Here is a 12,442-nt window from a genome sequence, read left to right as displayed (position 1 = left end):
CTGGTTACCAAACAGAGGCTCTACGTGGCTAGAAAAATGCTCTTTTCAAGTCATGACTTAAGGAAGAGATGGGCTGGGCACACATCTGCATGGAAAAGGTCATGGCAGCCAAGCCCCGTGTCCTGAGCAGAAAAGTTATACACCTCATGCCTGGTAAAACCAGCTCCTCAGAAAACCTCACCAAAGATATATTTTTTTAATTATTTATTTTGAGAGAGAGAGAGAGAGAGAGAGAGAGAGAGAGCATGTGCAGGGAGGGCAGAGAGAGAGGGAGAGAGAGAGAATCCCAAGCAGTCTCTAAACTGTCAGTGCAGAGCCTGATAAGGGCTTGAACTCATGGACCATGAGATCATGATGTGAGCCGAAATCGAAGTCGGACGCTTAACTGACTGAACCACCCAGGCACCCAAAACAAATATTTTTTAATGAATGAATTAATGAATGAAAGGGTAAACCTGAGTCAAACTCCACTTTTTCCCACAATGGACTAGTCCACAGGGTTTTCTATTTTCTTTTATTTTAGGATTTAGATTGATACAAACCATATTTCCCTCAAAGTTGCCACAATTCTGAGAGGCTATCCCCTCCACTGACTAGGCCCATGTAAGCTGGTCATGCAAGGTTTGCTGGGCAATCACAGAACATCAGAGACAGAAGCACACTTAAAAGCAAGCAATATAGTCCAATCCCGATTTCTCCCAATATTTCAAATAAAAAGGAGTGGCTTGCTCAAGGTCACACAGGGGTTGAAGGCAGAGCTGTACTGGAAGCCATATTCCTGGCTCCTTGCCTCTCCACCTTTTTTTTTTTTTTACGTTTATTTATTTATTTTGAGAGAGACTGAAAGAGTGAGCAGGGGAGGGACAGAGAAAGAGGGAGAGAGAAAATCTCAAGCAGGCTCTGCACTGTCAGTGTGGAGCCCAATGTGGGGCTCGAACTCACGAACCATGAGATCATTACCTGAGCCAAAACCAAGAGTTGGATGCTTAACAGATTGAGCCACTCAGGGGCCACCTTGCCTCTCTACTTTGGGAGAGGCACTGAAGCTCGCCTGTCTGAAGGCCCACATCATTCCAGGAATTGTCATTCTTGTTTCCCTCATTGCAAGTTCCTTAGGGCTGGAGATTGGCTCTGACTCATCTCCTACAAAACCAGCCTCTCAGTGGGGCCCATCTTGCTTCCCGGTGTTTCCACAGACAGACACTGGAGCACGGCTGTCGACACCCACAACCTCAGGGCTTTCTCTCCAGCATTCCTGCAGAATCAGACAACACTTGGCTTTATGGAGACCTTATGATCCTGTTCCCTTATTGTTGCTGATAGTGAAGGAGAGGCCCAGAGAGGGGCTATGACCTGGCTAAAATCACACAGTTAGCAAATCACACAGTTAGCAAATCAGAACCAGCCCATCCAGAATGCTATAAATTGGGGCAGAAAGATTTTAACCCATCTCCCTTCTCTTAGAGCCCTTCTCATAATAGGGTGAGATTCTCTACCTGCCTGCCTGCCTAAAGCCTGCCCTCTTAAAACCTTGTCCCTTCTTGGGCTCTGACCAGCTCTGGACTCTTCCTTTGTGGCCTTCATACCTGAGATCTCTGCAGGGTGGCCCAGTTCTCCTGCAACCCAGGCCACTTCAGCTGCCCCCTTCTCTCCCCAGGTCAGCGCTGCCTTGATGGACAGAACCATGTGGGGCTGGTCCTGGTCCCATTAAACCTCCCAGCCCTGGAAGGCTCTCCCCCTTGAGATCCCACTCTGCTGGGGCCCTGAGTAACGTTTTTCTGGAGACTCCCAAGTGGCTAATTAGTAGCAACCACTGGGCTTTGCTGATATGAGAACAACAAGAGTAACTGTCTTCACCGGGGCTCAGAACTGTGTGGTCTGTGGACATTTTCCCAGCTATTCACCAATAACTCGTATCCCTGTGTGATGGATGAGGAAACTGGGGATCAGAAGTGAAAGGGATTTTCCAAGTCACACAGGAAGCCCAGGGCAAAGGGGGGATCTGAGGTCTTACATTTGCTAACTCTCAGACTAGTCTCTGAGCCAACCAACCACACAAATGAGGAAAAATTTGTGAAAACTCTCTATGTAAATGTGAAACCAGTCCTGTGCTAGTGGCCAGGGGATGGGGGTAGGGCCTTGAATGTTTTGAAGCTAGAGAAACAAGTGTGACAGCAGGGAGCCACTCAGTTTCCCAGATCTTCACTCTTTCACACTCACCTGCCCTCTCTTGCTCAATCTTGCTCTTTGTCAGACACTTTATAACTCAGTCCAACTTCCTCCAGGAAGCCCTCTGTGATTTCATTTCCTCCAGCTCCCAGTGCTCTTGCATTCCTCTGGATTAACTAGGCCTGGCTACCTATGCTGATCATTTTAAAAATAAAGAGAACTGAGGATCACCACTCATTCCATATTGAATGAAGTTGGCTGTGTTCTGGCTGCCTGACCACAGTGAATCGACACAGTCTAGTGGGGGTAGTCAATGGCAACACTGACAAGCAATCATATCCAGTGTGATGTGTACTACTAGAGAGTTGGAGGGCTCAGAGGAGGGAACAAAGCAGGCTTGTATCATGGAACACATCTTTTGGGCTGGTTGTGAATTATAAGCAGGTGAAGAGAGCCCTTCAGGCCAATGAGGCAGAGACAAAGTCAGGAAGGGCTGAAAAAGCAGAGGTGTGTTTGAGGGGCAGATAGAAGAGAATTTGGGGTGCAGTACAGAGGGGAAGACTGGGAGTCTCAAAAAGTGAAGCTACAAAAGTTGGCAGGGGCCAGAGAGAGAAGAGCTCAAATTCCAGACCACAGAATAAGAACTCAGCATGAGACACTGGAGAGCCAGGGCCAGTTTTCAGGTGGGGGACTACCAGTCAGCTGCCTGTTCCAGAAAGATCACCCCCACTGCCAGGTGGAGAGCAGATACTAGCTGTCTAGAGTGGCTAGAGGCAGGGAGGCCAGCTGGGGAGCTGATTGGTGAGAAAAGGAATGGGGAGAAGTAACAGCATTCCTGATGGCAGAAACCGCTGATGTTCCTGAGTGCTAACTTGTGTTAATGATGTGCCTGGGTGGTCACATGCTTCATCGCAGTTCATCTGAGTGTTGGTTTTCATTACCCTGGCTTTATAGATGAGAAAGCTCAGAAAGGTTAAGTAACTAAACCTGCTCTTGTCTCTCCTCTGGGCTGACAGTGAGTCACTGTTAGAATTCTATCCATCTGCAAGGATTAGAGAAACCATCAAGGGACTGAATGGCCAAAATTTGATAACTGTGCATGGAAGAATCCAAGCATTCTGGCTTGGGTGACAAGGCAGATAGTGGTGATGTTGAGACACGGGACATGGTGGTGGGCAGTGGGCAGTGCAGGTGGGAAGATAGTTTTGGAGGAAGATAATGAGTTTGGTTTTGGACATGTTGCATTTGAAGAGCCAATGAGACATTCAAGTGGAGATGTCCAGCAAATATTTGAGGGATTAAGCCTGGAGCCCAGGAAAGAGCTGAGTTGCAGACAAGGACCGGAGGAGGCCTTTGTTTTATGGAGCTAAGGAGAGTGTGAAGTGAGGGGGACAGAACCTTGGAAGAAACCAGCATGAGACAGGGGCAGAAGAACAAGAAAAATCTATAAAAGTTGCTGAGAAAAAAATGCCCCGAGAACATGAAGCCACAATGATATCACAGAGGAGTTCCAAAGGGCACATGTGGCCAGCAGCAGTAAAGCCGCTGATGGGACCAAAGGATGAGAAGTAGAGACTGTCCAGGGGCCCAGCGAGGAAGAGGCTGCTGGTGACGTTGGAATGAAGAGGCCCAGGGGAACCGTGGGTGTGGAAGGTTGGGGACTGAGTAAGTGCAGAGAGGGATAGACAGCATTTTCAAGATGTTTGGCTGTGAAGAGAAGCATGTGGTTGGAGGGCAATGAGGGGTCATGGAGGATCTTGTTGTATTTTTTAATTGGAGATATTTGAGCAGATTTCCCAGCATTTGTTGGTGGAAATAAGCCAGTAGAGAGGGAGAGGAGGGGAAAAAATGGGACAGGGAAAGATGGTCAACAGAGGAGAAGAGGAGTTTCAGGGTCCAAGGTCTGGACTCCTGGTGAGTCAGGTGTGGTGGGGGAGTTGGGAAGGTGGGAGGTGGTAGTTAAAAAAAGAAGGGGGTAAAAGCCAGTTTGCAGATTTAGCAGTGTCGGTGGGGGGGGGGGGGTCTGATTTCAGACAAGAGTGGTGGGAAATTTTTGTGAAGCTGTAGGGGCTGTGGGGAGTTTGTTCTCCACGCAATGGGAGCTGGAGCCTCTTATAGAGGTCTGTGCTCAGATCTTGGTGCCAGACTGATTGGGCTCAAGCCTGGCATTTAGCTTCTTGAGACTGAGTTTCCTCTTGTGTAAAATGGGGGTTTGCTCATTGAGTAAGTATCTCTAGAGAGCAAGCTCTGTGTTAGTGCGGTGCGGGTTGAGAAGAGGTGAATGGTGTGAGCTGTTGTCATAAGCATTTTCCACCCAAATCGCACAAGCCCTGTCCCTCTTGCCTGGCCTCTCGCCTGGGGCCGTGGGAAGGCTGGTAACTCTCACAGTCCAGGCCTCTTGCTCCTTAGAAAGGGGGGAGGTCCAGATATGTCTCCAGGAGGAGCCTGTGCATCTCAGGAACTTTTCTGAGCTCAGAAGAGAAAACAACCTGGCCCTCTGAAGTTCCCACCCAAGCAGAGGCCAGCTGCCTGTGCCACCTCGCCCTGGAAAGTCCATGACGCTCTGTCTCTCTGTCTCGCCCCTACCGCTCTTCCCCCTCACTGGCACAACGCTCTGACAGACTCGAGAGGCTGGAAAAGGAAGGTGCCAAGGGGGAAAGGGAAGTTATAAATACATTCAGGGAGAGCCTAGGCTGCCTTTCCAGCTGTGGGCAGGAGGCCATGGAGCTCCAGGGAAGAGAGTCCAGAATCAGGGCCCACATGGGTGGGGCCTCTAGCATTCTCATCCCTGTCACCATCCTCCTGCCACCAGGAGGCAGGGTGGCACTAGCTTTGGGGGTTCAAACCCTAGCTCTTTCACTTATCACTCCACTTGGGCAAATGACTTCACGGTCTCTTTGCCTTTGTCTCCCCTGAGGGAATGGGGAGCACCAGTAAAAGCACCAGCGACAGTGGCTGCAGTGAAAGTCTAGCGAGATACTCTAGGTGAGAGTTCATTTTGCAAGCTGAAGGGCTGTGAGGAAGTTTTCTATTGCCATCACCACCATAGCCACAGAGAGGCCACTCCCCTGGATGTCTTCTCTTCTAAGGTTTTTCACCTTGGAAGGCTGGAGGCAGAAGAACTGGCTGTGGAAACCTCCCTGAGGGTATGGCCAGACTGTTCAATGCTCACAGACCAAGGTCTGTGTAGAGAACTAGGATATGATTCTGACCTTGTCCATTTTCTTCCTGGAAGAGTCAGAAGGAACACTTGGGGCTGGGGGGGCGGGGGCGGTGGCGGTTGGCAGTGGCCCTTGAAGGGTGAGTGCTAATCCTGCAACAAAGGGAGGAAGGACATTTGTCCAGGGGGGGGCACTGCACATGTACAAGTACCAAGACGTAAGTGTGTCTGGTAAGCTCTGGGCAGGGGACCATTGCAGGTGGGGAGGCTGGTAAGGTAGGTTGTAGGTACGAAATGACAAACATCAATTTTAGGCTAAAAAATAAACTTTGCTCTGAGGAGCAAGGCTGGGTGCCATGAGATTGGGGTTTAGAGATGACTCTGGGAGAATGGGGGGAATGAATTAGAACAAAGAAAGTGGAATCACAGAAGAGCAAAGGGACTGCAAGAGTTTGGAGGAATTAGGAGTGGAGTCAGCTAAGGTGGTTGGGGAGAAGGAGACAAGAATATGAGGGCAGAGACTTGCTGTGGGGAGGGAGTCAGGGATGGGCCTGACTCCAATGAGACTGGGCGCTTAACAGGGGCCTGGCAGGGGCAACTCTCCAAGCCAATGATGAGCTCTTGCTGAGCTGGAGGTACCTGGGTGACCCCCAGAAACAGGTGGACATCAGGAGGAACAGAATCTAGGAATCTGCTGGAATTTAAGCCCTTTCTGCTGTGAAAGGGAAACCTGAGATTTGAGGAGGAAAGTGACACACCCAAACTCATTCAGATGGTCATCAGTAGAATAGGCCTGGACCCCTGTCAAAGGTGCTTAACTCAGTACTCAACTCTACTCAACCCCACGGCTTAGGGACAGGTAGACAGATGACTGAGTCCTCAAACTAGCTGTCTGACATAGTTAAGTGCCATGATTCAGGACACAAAATCTGGGGTCAGACTGTATAGGTTAAATACTGGTTCTGCCTCTTAGCAGCTGTGGGCGAGTCTCTAATGTCTCAGTGCCTCAGATTCCTCATCTGTAAAGTGGGGGTTATAATGGGTGATTGGGAACATTAGCTGAGTCAATGCATGTAAAGAACTTAGAACAGTGTTTGGCATGTAATGAATACCAGCCATATTTATTATATCAGTTGTATAGTTGGGGAAACTGAGGCTTAGAAAAATGAAGTAGCCACCCAGGGCCACATAGCTAGCTGTGGGCAGAGCTCAGGCCTACGTGGCTCCAAAGACTGGATTGGTTTGCTTATGCTGAACTTCCTTCCCTTGTGGCTATTTCTGGAAGATGGTTGATGTTTTTAACTCAAGAGACAGGAGTCCCCAGCTTAAGGACCCTTGAGGAAGAGATTCTGTGGTCCTGCGCTCTGATTCTGGGCCCTGCTCAGATTTGGTAGACAGATTCACCCCGCCCTTGCCAGAGAGCTGGTCTGCTCTATTTGGGACATCTCAGGCCTGGTCTCTCCCTTCTTCCAGTAAGACTCATGTGTGTTTCACCCAGAGGACAAAAAAAGGGCAGGCCTTTAAATAAGTACAGCACCACTTTGCTAGTGAGAGTGTTCTAGGCATGAGTGCCAGAACAGTCGGAGTGAGCAAATCTAGGAAGAGTGTATGCCGAGTGGGAGAAGTAGGTGTGTTTGGGGTGGAACGTGAGAAGGAGAGAATTGAACAAAATGCAAACTGACAATGCTCCAAATAAACAGCACTGATGGAACCAGCTAGCCTGTTCCAGCTGCTCCTGAGAGTTAGAACAGAGGCAAGTTGGGAGTCCTGCCCTGGCCCAGACTGGGCCCTAATGCCAGACAGAATTCTATTTGCCCCAGCAATTCTCACCGGAGCATCTGCGGAGGGCCAGCCTGGCAGAGATCAGCTGCCTGTGCTGCTCTGCTTCCTGTCTTCCCTATCTGGAGGCTTACAACCCCATCAGGGAGGAAGTGACTCATCTTCCTAGATGAAGCATGCGGCATGCTTCCCGGCAGCTGGCGTAAACTCTGCCCGAGTCACAGAAATGAATCCTGGGGAGTAATGGGCCCTTGGGTTTCTGTAGATAACCCATGCGGTGCTGCTGCATGTACTTTCCAGAGCAGTTGCCTCAAGAGGATAAAATAACAAGTAATGTTGACTGAGTACCTATTACCCACCTACCAGGCCCTGTGCAAAGACATCCCCTTATTAGTCCCATCCTACAGATGAGAAAACAGAGGCATAAAGTCACACAAGGATATGGAGTTTCAGTCTGGGGAGATGAAAAAGTTGTGGAGACGGGTAGTGGTGGTGGCTGCCTCAAAATGTGAACGTACTTAATGCCACTGGATTGTACACTTACAGTGGTAACAATGGTAAATCTTACACTATGTGTATTTTACCATGATACAAAACAACTTACAAACAAGCAAAGAATTAAGTAACACAGCTACCAAGTAGAGAAGCTAGGAGTCACACCCTGAAGTCCTGCCCCAAGGCCTTGTTCTTGACCATTTTGCCATTTTGTCTCATCTGCAAGTGGAGATATTGACCTGGCCGAAGACTACAGAGAGACTGGGGCACTGGCCATCAGGCTGGGAAAGATGGGTTTATCCTGAGGGCTGCTGGGGAGAGCAGGGAAGGGCAGGGTTTTAAGCAGGGAGGGGCAGCATTAGATTTAAGGATTGGAAAGATCCCTCAGGCTTTTAGGAGGAGGAGCTGGAGGTGGGGAGGAAGCTGGGGCAGGTCCCAGCCAAGAGCCGCTAGTGGTCTGGACCACGGTGGGGACAGAGGAATGGGACGAAGTGGGCCAGTTTGAAAGACTTGTGAAGCAAAATAGAAAGTTGTGGAGGGGAGGGAGAGAGGCAGGAGCAAGCTGTGACTGCTCTCACTGGGCTCCTCCTGGCCTGCCCACTTCAGCCTCCTCTGACAGAGGTCCTTCCACTCCCTTTCCCTGACTGGAGTCTCTGGGAGGAAAAGCTCAGGGCGCAGCCTCCTCTCTGGTCCCCAGGGGGCAGTGTTGCAAAGCCTTCTGAGAGTTGGCCCTTGCTTCAAACTGCCTGCAGTGGGGGGCAGATGCTGGCTCCCCTCTGTCTCTCCTCCCAGCCTTGGCTGCATCCTTCCCCCACGTCCTCTTTTCCAGGAGCCAAATTATTAATAACCGTAATCCCTTATGCCCCACACTTGACACTTTACAAAAACAGTGATACATCGATAAACTCACGTGGTTCTTCCCCAAAGACAAGAGTGGGGAGTGAGACCCTTTCTTTTATCCCTCCACCACCATTTTATACTAAGGAAACTGGGGACAGGCAGGAAATGGGATCTGACCAATGGAAGTGTGTTAGTGGCAGAACCAGGGCTAGGAGCCACGGGCCAGCCAGTGCCTGGTCTAGAGCCTGTGAGAGGGCACTGCCCCACGGCGCCCATAGCTGCTAACAATGGTCACCCAGCCTGCCTGCCTGCGCCCCAATTTTGCCCTGCAGTTCCCTCCCACCTCAGGGGGCCTTCTCGGTGATTTATTCCCATGGGGTTTGTCAGTCAGGTCAGACTGACCTGGCACGCACCTGCCATGATTTACTTCCTCCTCATCCTCTGTTTCCAGAATTACAAGAGTCATCCCATTACCATCGTCACCATATTAATAATGGCTCTCGTCTGCTCAGCTCTTAGAACTTAGCAAGCGCTAATCCATCCATTAGCTCATCTGAGCCTTATGACAGCCCTGGTCACCCAGCCAGGCCTTGGGAGAGTTTATAGTCTCCTGGGATAGGGAGGCTATGCATGTACCAAGTTGAAGATAGGGTGAGATGGTTGGGTTTATTGCAGATTTGCCTGGAGGTTTCCTGTTATCTCAGATAAGGAAACTGAGTCTTTGAAATCTTCTTACTGGGTCAGTTTTGAACTATCTGATGGCCAAGCTCATGCTCTTTCTGGGGCCTGGGGCTGCCACTTTCAGGGAAGGATGCAGAGTTTCTAGCATAGTATTCTCTCCAGGCTGAAGGGGGAACCTGGTGGGAGGTGGATGCAATTGGACCCAGGGAGGTTGTTGTTGGGGCAAAAAGTCTTCCCGGGGAGGAACCTCCAGGGTGGTGTAAGCTGTAAAGAGCCCACAGCATGGGCTGTGCAAAGCTGGCTGTGCTGAGCCAGGGCTGGTGGGGCTGCATGGCCAGACCAAGTACCCACCTGTCTGTAGGCCTATCCTTCTCCTCAGATGATTGGGGAATTTCCTATGTTTTGATCTAAGAGCTGTGCCAACAAAGAGGGATAAGATCCTGAACTGTTGGCAGGAAGGGGTCTGTTTCTCATCCTCCAGAAAGAGAAACTGAGGCCTAAGGAGAGTGAATGACTTCCTTGTCATCTCTCCAGGCCTCAGTCTCCCAGTCTGAAAAAGGAAAGGGATAGATTAAATGAGGTCCCAGTTTCTTCCCACTCTGACCTTCTAAGCACCATGCGTCCATCCTTGCTGTCCTTGGCTCTGATCCCAGCCCAGGCTGTATATTTGACTTGTAACTCTGGGCAAATCACATGGACTCTCTGAGTGTCAGGGTCCTCATGGTGAGATAAGTATGACACAGCCTTCCTTGGGCAGATTAAATGAGCCATGCATGGGAGCATGTCTGTGTAGCTTGGGTTTTGACTCCAGGCAGCGTCCAGGGGCAGGAAAGGCTGAAACTCTGACTGAGGTCCTCGCTTGTCTGCCCAGCCAAGGGCTCATTTATAGACATCCGCTCCCTGGCTGCCAGGCCAGAAGGGAAGTGGGAGCAGAGGTGCTGAAATAGCAGTTTGGAGCCTTTTTCAGGAAGGAGGCACTGGCTACCAGTCCCCTTCCCACCCCTGCCCCCCATCTTCTGGACATTCTCACACTGATATTAATAACAATCCCAAAGGGGGATGGTTGGACGTCACGATCTCCATTTAACATAGGAGAAGACTGAGACCCACAAAGGGGAAAGGACTTGCTGCAAGTCCCATAGCTAATTAGTGACAGAGCTGGGACTGGAACTGGAGTCTCCAGTCGAGGACTCAGGACTATTCCCTTACACCCAAAGTCAGATAGTTCTATAAAATGAAGTGTGCTCTATTTTTCTGGGTTTGCAAACCTCCAACATGGGTTGGCTTAAAGAAGGGAAAGGCCTGGGTTCTGCAAACAGCCCAGGGTTTGTGAAACGGCATCAGGCTTGGCATGAGACACAGGACTGTGCACACATCATGGGGCCCCAGAAGCCTCAGAGCTCTGCAAACTGTGCTGGGCTATGCCAACAGCATGGGACTCTAAAAAAGGCAACAAGTTTTGCAAACTGTGGGAATCCACAGATGGTGTTGCCATCTACACACACCATGGGGCTCTGTAAAATGCACAGGGCTCAGCAAACCCCATGCTGGCAAGTAGTAAAGCTGGGGTGCCAACCAGGTTGGCTGAACAAGCTGGGACCACCCACAATGGGGCCTCACTGCAGGATTAGCCCAAGAGCCATCTGAAGACCTGTTAGCCTACCTCTGAGAAGCTCCTGGGTACCTGACCCTTGCTCCAATTCCAAGCTGAGTTCAGGAATATTCTTGGACCAGACTGCGTCAGCCTTTGCAGGCTGAAGTGATGAATGAAGAACACTCATGTCTGAGGTTCCTGTATGTTCCATGCCTTGTGGGGTGTTGTGTGTTGTACATTGTCTCACTCAAAGATTGATGACATGAATGTAGGCTGCCAAGCTGGTCCCAGCATATTCCCAGACCAATCCATGTATAGAAGTTTTTCAAACCTCTGAAACCAACATGGAGGCACCCCAGCTTCCAGAAAGTCTAAAGGGACCTTCTCTTTCTTAACTATGCACCTGCAGTTTGGAATCTGAAGGTGGCACCTCTGCTGGTCTCTGTGAGGACTCACAGCGCTGACTTCAGTCTGAAGGATTTAGAGAAATAGACCCAGTTGGTTTTCTCAAGCAGGAGCCTCAAGCTGAACAGGGCCTGGTCTTTATATCAATCTGAGTCAACTATTGACCTTTCCCAGTATAGTGGTCATGCATTCACATTTCTGGTTTCTTAAAGACTCAGTCATGCCACAAGTACCTATTGAGCGCCACTCTGTGTCAGGATGCACATTGATTATTTCAAATACTCCCCACTTCCCACTAGCTCCTTCATATAGCCCCCGGAGCCAAGTGGGACTGATGTCTATTTCTCTATCGTTGCACCCTAAAACTTGGATTCCAAACCTACATCCCCATTTCATGGAAAGACCCTATTCCTGGAATTGGTTCAAGTTCACTTCTGTATCTTGGATTTGGGGAAACCCAGAGGTCTTCCTCAGAAAATGCTGCCTGGGTAGAGGAAAAAGCCTGTTTCAATGCATGGCCCTACCACCTACTAGCTGGGTGGTATCTGGGCAGTTGCTGAGACTCCATGCCTCATCTGTAAAATGGGAGAATAAATGCTTGGCCTATGAGGCCAATAGGAGGACCCAATGGGGTCTCATGTGTGAGAATGCTGAACTAGCTGGAAAAGGCAAACAGGTGTGTTTTCTTTCTCTTGCTGTCCTGTTCTGAGCCCTGGCTTCCTTCTCTGAGCTCCAGACCTTCAAGTCTTTTTTTTTTCCTCACTCACTGAACTTGCACAGCAGCCCTACAAGTGAGGGGCCAGCTGTCCCTTCTTTATGGATGAGGGAAATGACACTCAGAGAGGTGCAGAAACCTGCCTGAGGCCACACGGCCAGTGAATGACAGGACTGAGAAAGAGGCCCAGGTCTGTCTGGCTCCAAGGTCTCCATCTTCAGCCTTCAGTCTAGAAAACTCTGGAAATGTCATATTTACCCTTCTGCTCCCCAACCCCCTCCACCAAGATGCCTGTACTTTATGGAGCTGCTACCATGAGTTTCCCAAGGCGGGCTGGCCATTGTGATTCCTGGTGAATGGACTCCCTCTTGGCTCTGGATCCTCAGAGCTCAGAGAGGAGATGGGGGTTTGGTGAGAGGGGATGAGATCTTGCGGGAGACAGGGATTCCAGGAAGGGGGACAGTGCGGGGGAACAAGGGCTCTAGATGGGGCTTATGGAGGGTGACAAAATTTCTGTGAGGGGGGGACAAGAGCTTGGTCAGGGACAGACTGAAAATGGGAGTATAAGAAGAGACTGGAGAATCGGGGCTGTGATCCCAGGGCA

The sequence above is a fragment of the Leopardus geoffroyi genome, chromosome D1 (assembly GCF_018350155.1).
Source record: "Leopardus geoffroyi isolate Oge1 chromosome D1, O.geoffroyi_Oge1_pat1.0, whole genome shotgun sequence".
NCBI lineage: Eukaryota > Metazoa > Chordata > Mammalia > Carnivora > Felidae > Leopardus > Leopardus geoffroyi.
The sequence above is the reverse complement of the archived record's forward strand: the minus strand, read 5'-3'. Positions refer to the sequence as shown.